Source organism: Lampetra fluviatilis, chromosome 29, assembly GCF_964198595.1.
Source record: "Lampetra fluviatilis chromosome 29, kcLamFluv1.1, whole genome shotgun sequence".
Classification (NCBI taxonomy): domain Eukaryota; kingdom Metazoa; phylum Chordata; class Hyperoartia; order Petromyzontiformes; family Petromyzontidae; genus Lampetra; species Lampetra fluviatilis.
Window position 1 is genome coordinate 7,602,259 of NC_136303.1, and position 15,628 is coordinate 7,617,886.

The 15,628-nt window shown below is 48.4% G+C and overlaps 1 protein-coding gene across 7 annotated transcripts in view; it reads left to right on the top strand.

Annotated features, from left to right (window-relative positions):
• The window catches only part of BCL9L (BCL9 like), a 170,943-nt gene that overhangs the window by 37,659 nt on the left and 117,656 nt on the right, over positions 1-15,628 (top strand). The window contains exon 1 of one of the 7 annotated variants that reach the window (XM_078870096.1): positions 7,170-7,273. The exons of the other annotated variants lie outside the window; for them this stretch is intronic. The gene's annotated coding sequence lies outside the window, so the exon portion shown is untranslated. Of the gene's footprint in view, positions 1-7,169; positions 7,274-15,628 lie in introns of those variants that run through there. 7 annotated transcript variants of the gene reach the window in all.

Consider the following 15,628-nt stretch of genomic DNA (forward strand, 5'->3'; position numbering starts at 1 on the left):
TCTTTGTCTTTTTCGCATAGCGGATTCATGAGAGCTTATGGCATCTTGTGGAAACCTAAATGGTTATGATGATGGCACTTCTATATATTTGCAGGGTTTCCCTTCCACGGCAACTAGATCCGAGTCATAGTTGTTTAGATTTTAATTACGCATATGTTTTTTTTTTTACTATGATAATTACAAGAGTGGGTAGAGATATTGGGAACTGACACATTGCCTGTCGATGTTGTATCTCTTGTCGCAAGGGGGGGATTTGTTCTTATAGATTTCTGAAATTCATTCAGTGCATTGGGCAAAAGTTTTTGAAAGATACGCGAACAACAGGAAATAGATTTTGTGTTGTTAATTAATTGTTGAGGCTATCCGAGAAGTCTGAAACTGCGCATGAAATCATCTGAAATGTTTGGCAGAAACATCCTCACTTTTGGATTAGAAAAATAATTTACTGCCAGCGTGCTCAGTGTGTTAGTGTGATGTTAAATCCAAAACAATGTGGGGTAATTTTGGCCGTCGAGAGCAAATAAATACGTATTAAAATTTGTTTGCTTTTAAACTGTTAAAATCAAATTATGAAGACATCCTCTCGAAAAACTTTAAATTGGTCTTTTGAAATTAAAGCGTAATGATTTTCAAATTGACAGAAGCCCTTTGGTTTTATCTGTGGTGTGGACACATAAGACACAACATGCTCCGTGTAATGAATCAAATTCAATTAACCCCGTGTACTCAGCCAAAATGTTTGGCTTGGTATTATCGCCGTTTCAAACTTTCTCTCGATTGTGAACGGAAATATAATTCTCGTCCCAATGTTATTCTCTGTTGCGTTAATTTGTAGATTCATAATATTAACACATCAGCTCCTGTGGTGTCCACATATTTATAAATTTCGTTTAGCAATGTGATTAAGTGGCTGATTATTTGGCTGTAGACAATACTGCACCAGTGAGCCTGCATCCCCTCCCCCCCCCCCCCTCGTTAGAGACAAACTAGTGCACGTTATCAACTCGCGCTTGAATTGTATTGAGTACAGAGGCCCTGTTCCGTTCATCCTCAAACACCAATCCAGCAAGAAATCCGATAAAATCCTCCATAAGCTAGGTAGCTCAGTGGTAGAGCAAGCGACTCACGATCAGAAGGTTGCGTTATTCACATCCTTGTTGGGGGTTCACGCGGCCCATCATCCCTCGGGTGTCGGTAATGAGTAACATTTTGTGGGGGAGTCAACATTGGTGAATGGGCTGAGAGCTTCAACTCGACACGCTCATAAATTGCTCGCAGGCTGCTATATGTCCAGGTACAGCCCTTTTCTCAATCCATTGTGCAGGTATCATGAACTTGTTTCACACCTTAGGTAGCCAAACGCGCTAATCGGAGGTGATGGGGGTTGGTTGACCGACACTTCACCACGCTGGTCATCACATTGGTCACCACACTGACAATGCAGCCCTGCTACTGGCTGGAAAGTGCGTGAACTGGTACTTATTAAGACGAGAGTCTGATTGAGATGCAAAATCTGTTATTTCAATAGTGACCAGGGTATGACAGCGATGTCTTACGATAGCCATGGCAAGCCGGTTTCGGCTTTGGAAGAGAGGCCATAAATATGGCCATTGGTGGCCAGACCTCCGGACAGGTTTTGTGTTGTGTCAACCTGGAGATGCCAAGCGAGTCGCTTCGATGCTGTAAAGCAGCCTTGCTCACCAGCAGGGGATAAGGTGTTTTCACTATGCAGCCACAGCGCTGACTCTGGACATGAAAAATCACGAGGGCATATATATATTTTGTCATCTTTTAATGCAATGGTCTCAGCCCAATTGCCAATGACTGCACAAAGAAAACACAATCGCATTAAATTTGGTTCTGCACTTAACTGCGCTAAACTCCAGCCGTGAGATATAAAATATCGTCTCCAATGTTATGCAAAGAACCCCGCTCTCGTATGCAGAGTGGTTGAGAGAGTGCTGCCCCTCTACTGTGTGTGGACGAGAGGTCACTTCAAGGGATCTCAGAGGTAGCTCTGCGAAATCCGCTTCGGTGGGACATTCATTAATGCGAAGGATATGGATACTACTTCTAATGACATGACCCCGATTGTACATTCTGGATACAAATTGGGGGGGGGGGAATCTAAAATGTATATTATAATAATAAATCTCATTATTATTCCGAGCTGCAAAGTGGCTAATTGCCAAATCAACAAGAGATACTATATGAAAACAACATTTAATTGCGAGAAATTCTGACATTAATGCACTTCATTAAGGCAGCAAAAATGTCTTTGTGTGCAAATATGAACTGGATTCACATTCTGTCTTAATACGCTGCTGCTGCTGTTCACACTTAGCCATCCCAGCGAGCAGTCCCAGAGCTATCGTCGCTGTCATAACATTCGTCCACACACCAAGACATAGACAAAGATCCCCCGTATAGCCTGTAACAGGCTGTGGAGGCAAGTGCTGTTATTGAGCACCTATAAAGGCCGGCATGGCACACGAGGGGGTGGGTAGCCAACACCGTGCCCGGCCACCTTTGTCTCCCCCAGTGGCGATGTTTACACACCCCCACCAGGTACTCATTTGAGGCTGAGTCGACCTCGGGAAAGCCCATGACCGGTTCAGATAAAAATCACTGGTGATTGTGCAGCCTGCTAACCACTACACTACCGCTCCCCACGCATGCACGCACACATACACAATGGTATCTCCCTCCGCCGTTCAGCCTTGAGAGACCATGTAGACCAAGTGTTGTTCTAATAGAGCACCCATTAAGGCCTGCATAGCGCATTTTAGGCTGAGCTAATTTAGAAGGGGAGCTACCGTAGAGAAATGGGAACAAGCGCACTGGGGTGTTGTGGCCAATACCGTGTCCAGCGACCTTTGTCTTCCCTAGTGCTGTCGTTTAGACGCCACTGTAGATACTCATTTAATGCTGAATTGACCTAGGAGAAACCTGGGACCGGTTCAGACATTCGTCACTAATTATGCCTGTGAGCTCAGTGCTCTAACCACGAAACTGTCACTCCCAACACTGTTTTCCCCCCACGCACTGTCACGCAAACACACTCATTTGCACACACGCGCACTAGAATTGGTACACACACACATGCCTGCGTATACACACGCCTGCGTACACACACTATCGCACACACACACACATATATCCATGAATGGAAACAAACAAGAACGGGTCATGAGGGCAGGCGTGTGCATTTGCGTCTGCAGGGAGAGGCGCGATCCTTAATTATGCAGGAAAGTCGCGGCTAATGCACACAGAGAGGACTGCTCTGTGATCTTCCCGCACGATTTGGAGCGCCTTGCCGGACGGAAGGCGGCGTCTTGCTCGTTAGTAGGTATCCGGTGAGAGTGACCCAGCAGCACTGGATGACACTAGACATAATCGAGCTAAGCAACAGCTTTGTGCTTTCAGTAACTCAAGGGGTTCTGGATTAATGGAAAAAATACAGGCGCTCCAAATATCAGTTAGAATTCAAACCCTTACAATAAACAGAACAAAATATATTCATGTCTGTCATCCCTATATTGTCTCCTGTTTACAGCTCTCTCATATAACTGCATTTCACCCTCTCTCGTGTCTCTATTCTCTCATCTTACTACGACTCTATCTCATGTCTACTATTTTTATTATCCTTACAAACTGAAAAAAATCCCATAATTATAGTAACACCGAAACAACGTTTAATTGCAATCGGTCGTTTATTTTAATAATGTCACACATCTGTGATGCAATTAGATTACGTAGCTTGTCCGGCATACGATGTGTGGCATCGACGTGACGTTACCGAAACGTGATTTCCGCTTCGTTGCCCCAATGGGGGCTAGCGAAGGAGCCAGCAACCTGCGGCTCCAGAGCCGCGTGTGGCTCTTCGAGGACCGCTTTGTGACAGCTATTTATCAAGGGGCCCACCGTCTTTGTATTCGCGGCTGTTGAAATATTGGGTTTTTAACCGAATTCGAACAAAATTGTCTCTTCTTGGTTTGCCGATCCTTGGGCTGGCACCACCGCTGCCTTGGGAGATCGCCGATGCCGCCAAATGCCGAGGATTCCTAGCAGCTAGGACACGGAGCGTCAACTACCTTGCGGGGAGAGAATAGAAAAAAAAAAGTGGGTAGAGGCACAGCCCTCCAATTCCTTGCTCGTGCCACTGCTTACAGACGGGCCTCCAACGAGAGGAATCTTCAGAGAAGCCCGTCTGAAGTTGGTATTCTTAGCCGATGCTTTCACGCTGGCCAGACATCTTGGAAGATGTGCGAGTGCGCAGGACAGCGGTGCGTTTTAAAATTGTAATTTTGTTCAAGACCCCTTAAAAATGACTCCCAAATGAATATTACGATTTGGCACACCATCACTGGTGTGTGCAAGCACAAAGCAGAATGATCGCCACTATTGTCGTTATCGCTTCCTGCATCATTGTCGTCGTGAGCCATAGTCGATTAACTGCTGGACGAAGGCCTACCCAAGCAGGTGACGCCTTTTGCGATCCTGAAATGCAACGGTCCACCCTGCTGAACGTCTGCGAAAATGAGCTTTGTAGCTACTGGGCTTCCTACAGTATAAGAAAATATTTTGAAACTGATCTCGCACCTGCACACGGATTGATTAATTCGCTCCATCTTCTTGATGTATGTCCGCTTCAACATGTTCAGGTGCTTGGCTAATAAATAAACACCTTTGGTTACCAATACATTTCGCTGTTTGAAGGCAACTTTCAAGTTTTAATTTGACGGTTTATGAAATTATTTTCCCCCTTGCGTAAAAGAAAAATCACATGGAGCTAAAAGCAAATTACATTTTTCCTGAAAAAAGAAAATAATCAGTGCAAGTGGCCTTCTTAAATTTCCATTTCCTTGCTTTATCTTAAATGTGGTCTTTCGTAATTAAACGGAAATAATAAAATTTCATCTTCGTAAATTTGACATTTTGACATTTGTTAGGCATGCACATTGTTATCGAACATCCAGTCCCGCATGTTAACAAGACAGCATGGACCACTGCAAGTATCATCAAGGAGCATAAACCCTTGTCAAGGATCATAAATCATCACACGGACTCCGGTCATCTTCGCAACGGCTTTTGGCTAGCCGTCGAACAAAGACGGTCACTGCATCGTTCAGATGCGCTTCTGCGGCCGTCTGGAACGCTCTTCCTTCCGATATTAGGAAGCTACTGGAGCAATGCACTTTTAAATCTAGATTGAAAAGGAATTTATTTAGAACTCCCTCGTGTGCAATGCCGGCCTTCATCGGTGCTCGCTAACAGCACCGGTCCCAGCAGTCTATGAAGGCTATACGGGGGGGGGGGTGGATCTTTGTCTTTGTTGTCCCATTGGCCTCACGTTTGATCTCTGGCGATGCATACTGGTGGAAATTGACCTTTTTGGTATGTATGTAGAATCTTGACTTAAAGCTTTCGTGACTGCAGGAATTCATATTCTTGGGTCTTTCGGCAAAGCCACGTAGATATAAAAAGAATACAAATAATAACAATATCACGACGTTTCGATATGATATTATATTTTTTCCTGCCTCAGCAGCTCTCCCGCTATATTTTCACCTGATGACGATTGCTTGTGTTGCGATTGAAACGTCGTGATATTGTTATTATTTTTATTATAAATTTTTTATCTACGTGGTTTTACCGAAAGACCCAAAGAATATGTATGTCGAACTTTCGCACCGTACGTAGCCAACCGTGCTAATCGGAGGTGCCGGGGAAGGACAACAAACTAAACACTAAAAGCAGTTTTTATATTGTCCCGTGGGCCAGCTTGACGTCATAATTCGTACACAGTCTGCTCGTATACATGACTCCGGCTCCATGAGTACCACGGTGCGATCTATTAGTTGTAATTAGGTGCGCACTGCCACTTTAACCCAGCCTACAGATGGACTTTTTCCCGTTGTACATTGAGGCATGCACCGATGAGCAACCCTTGCGATTTGGTGAACCTTCACGTGAACCTTTGAGATCAAGATTTGTTTCAAGAATCGATTGTTTTTTGAGCGTCCTGGGGAATATCATAGTCTCCGGTGGCTGCAGGGATTACGTGAACCCACTTTCTGTGTGTGTAAAATACTAAAACAAACTAAAGTCCCACAGGCGTGATTTGCAATGCATGTATAGTGAACGTACACAAAATTTTGCTTAAAATTACAGGAATAAAAGTAAAAGTGAGGATGACGATATTGCATGGAGTGCAGTTGGATTCGCGAGTGAAACATGGGTGATGCGGAAGGATGAGATGAAGAGCCCAAATGCCTTTTGAGATGTAGTGTTGGAGGAGAAGTGAAAGGGCGAACTGGTTTGATAAGAAGAAAGAAGATACGAGAGGGAATGACTACAAGTACGATACTGACAAGGAAGGTGGCTTATACGGGACATAGTCTAAGGGGGTCAACGGCTGGAGTAATAACGAAGATGATTCTGATGTGGAAATTGGGGGGGGGTAGAGGAAGGTAATGCATCAGTTGGTGGGACAGCATGAGACAGTTGGTGGGATGTGGGACATATTCTTGGTTCTTTCGGTAAAGTCACGTAGAAGGGAAATAATACAATAATCTATATATATAAAATCGCAAATCTGTCTGTCTGTCTGTGTGTGTGTCTGTGTGTCGCCGGACCATACGCAGTTTCATTGGACGAAATGTGAGGGATTTGCGAGACACGATTGGTCCGTTTGGTTTTCCTAGCGCTGCGATTGGCCCGTTCATCGAGGCCGTGGCGGAGTAGCGCAGTTGGTAGCGCCCTCGCTTCCCATGCCAAAGGTCGCGGGATCGATCCCCGCGTCCTTCACAGGCGAATATATTTTTAAATCCTTTATATTAAGTTCGCTGCCACGCATATAAAGAATTTATAGTGAAAAACTTTGTTTTTACGAACGCGTCCACATGCAAACCACAAAATACAAAGCCTCCAACTCAGACAACACGTGAAGACCCGTGCAACGCCGGGTTTTACTGCTATTTATATATATAAAAAAGGGAAATTTGTGAATGTGTGTCTGTTGAAAATGTTTAGCGTACTTCCCGACATGCAAAAAACGTGAAATTTGCCATGTGGGTACTTTCCTGAATGTACACCATGCAAAACTTATAAAAACATTACTTTGGTATTCTTTTGGGGGGGGGGGGGGGGCGCAATAATGCATATATTTTGCACGGCAAGTGAGCTGTGACGTCACATCTGTCATGTGACCCGCGCGTGCGGAAGCGTAACGCAGTGTGCCTGCTCATCACGCATCCCCCCCCAACCCTCCGTGAGTAAAGTGCCATACTAATGTCTTGCAGGTCTAAGACGTTCTTCGCGCAGCATTGCTTTATTATTCCTGTCGTTTACTGCCGTACGCACCGTTAAAGATGTGTGTCTGTAGCAAGCGCGTGTATGTGTACCTATGGACGGGGGGCGCGTGTGTGGGGCGAGCGGTAGTGTAGTGGTTAGTGCGCTGCGCTATGAACCCGGCGACCCGAGTTCGATTCCCACTTACTACCACCACCTGTGACGATCATTTCAACCGGTCCTGGGCCTCCCCTAGGTCTACTCAGCCTCAAACGAGTAACCGTGGTGTGAACATCGCCACTGGGAAGACAAAGGCGGCCGGGCGTCGACAATCCAAGTCCCGGGCGAAGCCGGGTAGTAAAGCTAGTAAAAATATAAAACAATTAAATTCTCACGACGTTTCGACTGCTACACAAGCCATCATCATCAGGTCTGAAATCCACAGCATAGAAAATTACGTGGGACAGTTGGTGGGACACCCTGAGACGGTTGGTGGGACAGCTTGAGACAGTTGTTGGGACAGTGTGAGACAGTTGGTGGGACAGTGTGAGACAGTTGGGACAGTGTGAGACAGTTGGTGGGACAGTGTGAGACAGTTGGTGGGACAACGTGGGACAGTTAGTGGGACACCGTGAGACAGTTGTTGGGACTCTCTCCGCGAGAGATGCTGATGATCGCGAAAGGCGGAAAGCGTCTGTCATGGGACATCAACCCTGAGCTATGAGGGTGACACCAGATAGAGAGAGTTTGGCTGATAGCACGGGGTGCTTGCTGTGCGCCAGCGTTTTACACACCCACCCCCGGCCACGCTGAATGCGTGCACGTAATTACGTAATTAGATTGCACCACCAATCCATGGCGTCTCTGACATATATAAATATTTTAGAAGATGCTTGAAATTTTAAAAAGTGCTGTTTGTTCGCAAGATTTGAGGAGGGTTATTTGGTGAGATCTTACACTTACATTTTTTAACTAAACAGCAATTTGGAAGGGGCGAAAGTAAAAAATGAGAGTTAAATTATAAATAAACCACGCCGTGTTAAACACTCATAATTGTATTATCATGCGGGTCGGTGCAATTCTTAAATGGGTTATATTGGAATAGTTTTATCACCGCGAGTATATGCTCACATACATGATGCTCTGCAAACAAAACGGGCCTCTTATTTCCTATGGTGGAGACGATTAAACCGGAGTGCATTGTCCATTCCAGATTGTGTCTCCCGATTGGCACGTAGTGGCAAGCACTTAAGTGTGGCTGGCTCTTACCGACATCTGCGCCGCTTTGTTCGACGCCACTTGCGCCGCCTCGTGTCAAATTATCACGCGAGTTATTACCGCCATGAGTCTCAACAGTGGCATCGTGTTCTTTTGGTGTATTTTTTTCGTAACTTAGACCACCCAGTTTTTTGTGCCGGTACTGCGATTTCATTCAGAAATTATCTACATGTAATCTTATCTTCTCTGTGGTGTAGGCTCAAGAAGAGAACATGATGTGATACCGCGTGTGGGGGCGAGGAAATTAGGTTGAATATCGGCGCTCCGTTCAGCGTAGCTGGCACTTTGAGAAATTTGGATTTAAAGAGTTACACTTTTTACCCTTTCTTTTTAAATTAAGATACTTTATAAAATCAGTCGAGCAACCGTCTCACAATCGGTTGATTGCGAGTTCAACTCCCCGCATCATAGGAAGGTGGAGTGTTCACCACCGGCTCAGGGCTGCAAACGGTGGATGCGCAACGCCTCAATGTTCATTTGGGCATGAAGTAAAACTATTTTTTGGAAAGAAATGAATGTCGATAATTTACAAAAATAAAAAAAACACGTATAGTGAAGTACTCACACTGACACTCCTAGCTTTTCTCCTGTGTTACTTTATTTATCTTGCATCCAGTGTGGATGCTCCTTACTTACACTAACATACACACACCCTTGTTCCGAACTCCCCATTCCGCTATCTCTCTCACTCTATACTCCAATATTTCTCTCACTCTGTACTCCGCTAACCTCTCACTCTGTACTCCGCTAACCTGTCCTCAATTACCCCCCATTAAGCTGGCGCCTCTACGGCACCTCCAGCACGCTCTCTCTCTTATCGCCTCCATCGCCCGCCTCTCCGGCATCTGCCCCGTGTTCCAACGCTCGTACCTGCCCGTCCCCAATTGCACCCACTTAATTAATGCTTTTCCTAATTGCTGCCGCCTCTGCGGCGCCTAAGCCATGTCTCGATGCTTGCACCTGTTCGTCCCCAAATGCACCCACTCAATCACTGCTTCTCCCCGCTTACCTCTTCGCGACCTCAGTTGCACCCTCTCTTTGCTAACCCCGCGCGTCACGCCACTACATTACTCCCCCCCCCCCCGTGATTAAAAACCCAGCTGTCCCGGCTGACCTCATATACAACTCAAGTAACGCGCGAACCCGTGGCACAGGTAGCAACAAGAAAAAAAAACAAGAGTACAACAAGAAAAACAATTTGTAGGAGTGTAAGAGGAGTGCAGTCTGTTCCGCAGAGGATAGAAACGGCGCAGCGGTCCGTCGTGTCGTTGATCCCACATTCCTCAATGGAACGTAATTCTCCGGGAGCAGGTTCCTGCGGCTGGCCCATCCCCGCGAACCGGGTCAGAACTAGACAAGGAGCGATGTCGCTTCCATGACGACCGGTGTACCGATGGCGGGTCACGTGGGAACGTAACTGTCGTAACTTTCAGGTTGAACGTAACCCTCTGGAAGGGGGTTCCCCCGGCCGGGCCATCCCTGTTCAAATGTCCTTTTAATGACGAGCGACGTGCTCGCGGCGTGTCTGGCGGCCCGGACTCAGGCGGTGGCCCAGTAGGCTTGTCCTGGGGCGTTGGTCGTCGCGATCCTGTGGGCAGAAGAGGACTACTCCCGACGCACATCCGCTTGGGGCGATGTGACCAGCTCGTTGGACGCATCCAACACAGGCCGTTCCGGGATGGGAGATGACGCATCGAGACGTGGCGGTACAATTCTTTTGAGGCGTCACGGGCGTACGAACCAACGACGTCACCCGACTTGAAAGCGAACACACTGGGGTCGTTGAACATCTACGACCTCAACGGGATGCCGCCATGGGCGATGCAGCTTGGGCGACGTGCCCACGGGCACCTGAGGGCAATGAAGCCATGCCCTGTCTCCTTCCCGCCATGGGTCACGTGGCGGTTGTGTACCTCGCAGCCTTTCGTTGGCCGCCTTATGGCGGGCTCTCAAGCTTCTCGTAGCCGGTCTAGGGTCACCTGCGTGGGAACCGGCACAGTGGATGCCTTGCCCGGTGGACGTATGCCCAGTTGTATCAGTGTGGGGGTTTCGGGTTCCCTACCATACATTCAATAAAATGGCGAAAACCCCGTCGAGTCGTGGGGGGCCAGCCTCTAGGCGGCAAGGACATCCGGAATGTGCAAGTACCAATCGGACCGAGCCGCGTTTACCTGCTGACACAACATGGATGTCAAGGTCCGGTGCAATCGCTCAACCATTCCGTCTGGTTGTGGGTGGTAGGGGGAAGTCCGAATCTGTTTAGTACTCGGGCAGTCACACACCTCCTTCAGTCGCTTGGAGGAAAATGTTTTACCCTGCTCAGTGAGCAGATTTTCCGGGGCACCTTTATCAAGCACATACCCCTGCGGAAAGGCCTTCGTTATGGACGCAGCCGACTGGTCAGACCAAAGGCCACGCCATTGGCCAACGGGCGAGATACTCAACTCCGACCGGCAAATATTTGTGACCCCTCTGGGTAACGGGAAATGGTCCCAAAATGTCTAATGCCACCAATTCGTTCACGCGATTCACCGTTATGGATTGCGGCGGCACCCTGTGCAGTTGTGCAGGTGACTTCCGACGCGCGCACTCTGGACAAGCCTTAGCGAACAGATACACATCGTTGTCCTTCCCTGGCCAATATAAATCCATCTTTAAGGTTGAGAGCGTTTTCTTGACACCCAAATGTATTCATGTTTCGTGCACCGCGTGCGTACGTCTGCCTTGTAGGCTCGTGAGCACCACTAGACAAAACCGTTGGAGCTCTACCACCCAACGTAGGAGGAGCCTCTCACTGAGCCGCAGAAAAGGGTGCCCCGCAGCACTCGGTTGTCGGGAGGCACGGCGTCTCAATCTCAGCAGGGAGGCATCCTCAACCTGGAGCCGTCCCCTCTCGCTGTGGTTCAGGCCTAATATGCGGTCGGCCGGCGCTTGCGCATCGCTTGCTGTGACCGAGTCAACTGCGGCGACCATCTTGGGCGATTTCTGCAGCGGCGGTCCACACCGAGTTGAGCCCATCACGTACCTGCACGAGTCGGGCGGCGGCAGCCGGGACAGCGCATCCACACTCACATGGCGCGTCCCCTTCCTACACCGTACAGTAAAGGAAAATCCCTGAAGGATTTCAATCCAACGGGCCATTTGGCCGGAGGGTTGGTCCACACGCAAGGAGTATTGGAGTGCTGCATGGTCGGTACGGACAAGGAAGTCCCTGCCGTACAAGTATGGACCATGGCACGCAGCTCCCTGCGTGTGACGCAATACCGCTGCTCAGCGGGAGGCAAAACGCGGCTGCCGTACGCCACAACCCTCTCTACCCTGTCGATGACCTGGGACAAGGCTGTTGGAGCATGGAGCGGTTTTGCAATTGTCGCATAATTCTTTACAAACCTGCGATAGTACGAGGCGAACCCCACAAAGCTGCGGACCTCCGCCACCGATTTGGGGATCGGCCCGGTGCGCACGCAGGCCATTTTATCCGGGTCGGTAGTGACCCCTGAGACGCTGACAACATCGCCCAAATACTTAACCGATGTTTGCAACAAATGGCATTTTTGCGTTTGCATCACGCACTCGAGAGTGAACAAAGCGCAGCCGCTGCAAGTGTTCGTTGAAAGTGCGACCGAAGACAATGATGTCATCTAGATAAATAAGGCACGATTCCCATTGCAAACCAGATAGAACCAATTCTATGAGACGCTGAAAATTGGCCGGTGCGGAGTGAAGCCCCATCGGGAGCCAATTGAAATGGAACAATCCCTGTGGTGTTCGGAACGCCATTTTAGGTTTAGAGTCTGCGTCCAAGGGCAGTTGCCAAAATCCTGACAAAAAATCGAGCGTTTAGAAGAATTGTGAACCGGATAGAGCATCCAAAGAATCGTCCATGCGAGGAAGCGGGTATGTATCTACTACGGAAATTTTGTTGAGTTTACGGAAGTCAACGCAAGGAGCCGTCACGTTTTTTGACCAATACAATGGGCGCCCCCCAAGGGCTGGTGGAGGGAGAGACAGTCTGCAGCCAACATCTCATCCACAGCCTGACGAACACTTTCCTTTTCATGGGGGCTCATTCTGTGAGAATTTATTCGAATGGGAGGCACGTTCCCCATATCAATATGGTGCTGCAACAGGGTGGTCCGGCCTATGTCGTATTTACCATTGCTAAAAATGAAATGGCGGGAGCTGCTTCCGCTCGCGAAATGGCGGCGGCTTCCTGAGCGATCGCCTTCGTTGAAGTGGCGGGAAGAGTCGGCGCATCTGTCAGCGCCACCGCCAAAGTCGTCGCCTGGGTTGCCGTCGTCAAGTAAGTAACCGCCGACAGCGTCCTCTCCAGATGGGCAGCGATGTCCCGCCAATCCTTCGTTGGCGGGCGGACCGGACTTTCCCCACGCTCTCCCTCTTGCACCGGCGGCAGCAGGTCCTCCGGCTGATCTGCAGTGTCGGGGGCCGTGGCGAGAACGATGTCTCCGTTGTTTTCGTCATTGGAGAAGTCGACGGGTAGGTTCCTTTTCTTAGCCGCTTTCTTTGACATGACGTCGCCGTCATGTCAAAGAAAACGGCTCACACGGACACTCCTAGATTTTCTCCTGTATCACTTTATTTACCTTGCATCCAGTGTGCATGCTCCTCACTTACACTAACATACACACACCCTTGTTCCAAACTCCCCGCTCCGCTATCTCTCTCACTCTGTACTCCGATATCTCTCTCACTCTGTACTCCGATATCTCTCTCACTCTGTACTCCGCTAACCTGTCCTGCTTCCCTCACACCTCCACCCTCGTCCCTGCCCCCAGCCGGGGATCAGCCAACACCGTGTTGCTCGCACACTCCCTTATATATCCCTCCTCATTAGAGGTCCTCAATTACCCTCCATTAAGCTGGTGCCTCTATGGCCCCTCCAGCACGCTCTCTCTCTTATCGCCTCCATCGCCCGCCACTCCGGCGTCTACCACGTGTTCCAACGCTCGTACCTGCCCGTCCCCAATTGCACCCGCTTAATTAATGCTTCTTCCCTTAATTGCTGCCGCCTCTCCGGCGCCTAAGCCATGTCTCGATGCTTGCACCTGTTAGTCCACAAATGCACCCGCGCGACCTCAGTTGCACCCTCTCTTTGCTAACCCCGCGCGTTACGCCACTACACATGCAATGCATTGGCACACGCTTGCACAGGCATCTGTGGAAGTGCTGACTTGAAGATTTTTTTTTCGAGAAGCCGTGCAACGTTTGCCAACAATATTACATTTGTGAAAAGTAGGCGGTTGACTAAATACACTTCAATTAATTGAATTACAGGAGAGACTGGGACGTTTTAGAATGGGAGGCTTAAAACAATGCACCACCTCGAACCGGCCTGTTCAATAACACCGCGCTTGTCACAAAACCATGGCCGTGTGTGTGGCAACAACACTGGAAAAGAACCAGTGGGAATATGAACCTGAAGACAATTAATGAAGGCGGGTTGAAATCGAAGTGGTAAAATAAAGAGGTGACAAAATAATTAAATAAGCGGTGATGAAACAGAGATGGACGAGAACAGGCCAAGAGCCTGAGTGAGCATAGATAGGGCTATGAATGCAAATTGCATCTCCTCACATTAAATCAAGATGCCTTTGTACATTCTCTCAATATCACCTTCATTATGTTTGCCAAAATATTCTCTTGTGTGTGCAAGCCAGTGACCAGTTACAGAAAATTCCATGAAGTGAACCGTGGGTGAATTTTAACACGCGATTGTAGGCTCTCACGACCGATGTTACGATTCATGATTGCTCAAGTCAAATGCATGTCGTAGTTCTAGCAAATGGCTCTTGATGGTGGTTGTAACTTGTGCCGTTTAGCACGGTTGGTTACGTATGGTGCGAAAGAAGTTCAACGTGAATACGTACACTTGTCGAAACGTCGTACCTAATTGTTAAAATGTTTTGATTGCTCTTCAACTCACGGGTGACGCTCAAGCAGCAATAAATCGGCGCGTTTGTTCATCACGTGACAGCCGTTTTCATTGGCTGCGTCGGGTGGCGGAGGGTTTTATGAAGCGATCTGATAAAACAAAATCAATTATGAATCGGGAACCCCCTTGGTTCACGCTGATTAACATTGCAAACAAAAGGTTAAATATTGCTGTATGCAGCCGACCGCAGGCCACCGTGGGCGCTCGCCCTGCCGTTGTGTGTCGGCTCGCGAGGAGTGGCGAGCGTGCTTTGCTTGTCGCGCGCTATGACTGCCGCGAAATTTGCGCTGACCGTGCACCGCAGTAGAGCCAGCGTACTGCTGATGTGCGGATTTCATCGGCGAGCACAGAAATATTACGACGCGCCCCGATTCCGCGAAAGTTGGCAATATAGAAGAGTTATTCGTAGGGCGCGGAACATTTCTCCTTTTATGCCTGCGATACGGTGACAAGAACTGATTAGAGTGACTCCGCTCGGATATTTATACGGTCCCCCGCCGTAAGCACCTCTTGCGTCATGTTGCAGTATCATCTCCTTTTTATTTATTTAAACGAAAAGTGTTAAATGAGCTCATTAGATTGCAGCTCCGTATAAATCCCGCACGGCTTTGGAACAGGACAGGTGGGGCTGTGGGCTCATGTTGCAGGTGGGGTAGGGTGGCTCCGAGTGAGCGGCTGGGCGCAGGTAAAGGGGTGGCCCAGTCGGGAGGCAGGTGGTTGCAACATGTAACCACAGAGGGGTGTCGCGGTGGCGAGATGTGAACGCTCTCACCAGGTATGCAAGGAGGTCGTGGGTTCGATCCCAACCCTGATGCCTGCTGTATATTTGGAGTTTGTATGTTCTCCTCGTGGTCACGTGGATTTTTCTCCGGGTCCTCCGGCTTTTCGCTCCACATTTACAAAACATACGTTTAGTGTATTTGGCTGCTATAAATGTCCACGTGAAACAGAGCTATATAACTCATTGGGTCTTACCTGGTAAAATAAAAATAGTTTAGTTTTAGGTTTATGTGGTTGCAAGGTGTTGACTTTTAGCATGCCTCACAGTGGGTGTGTTTGGTTATAACTTTCTGACCCGCCCCTCTTGGACATCTTTATGAACGT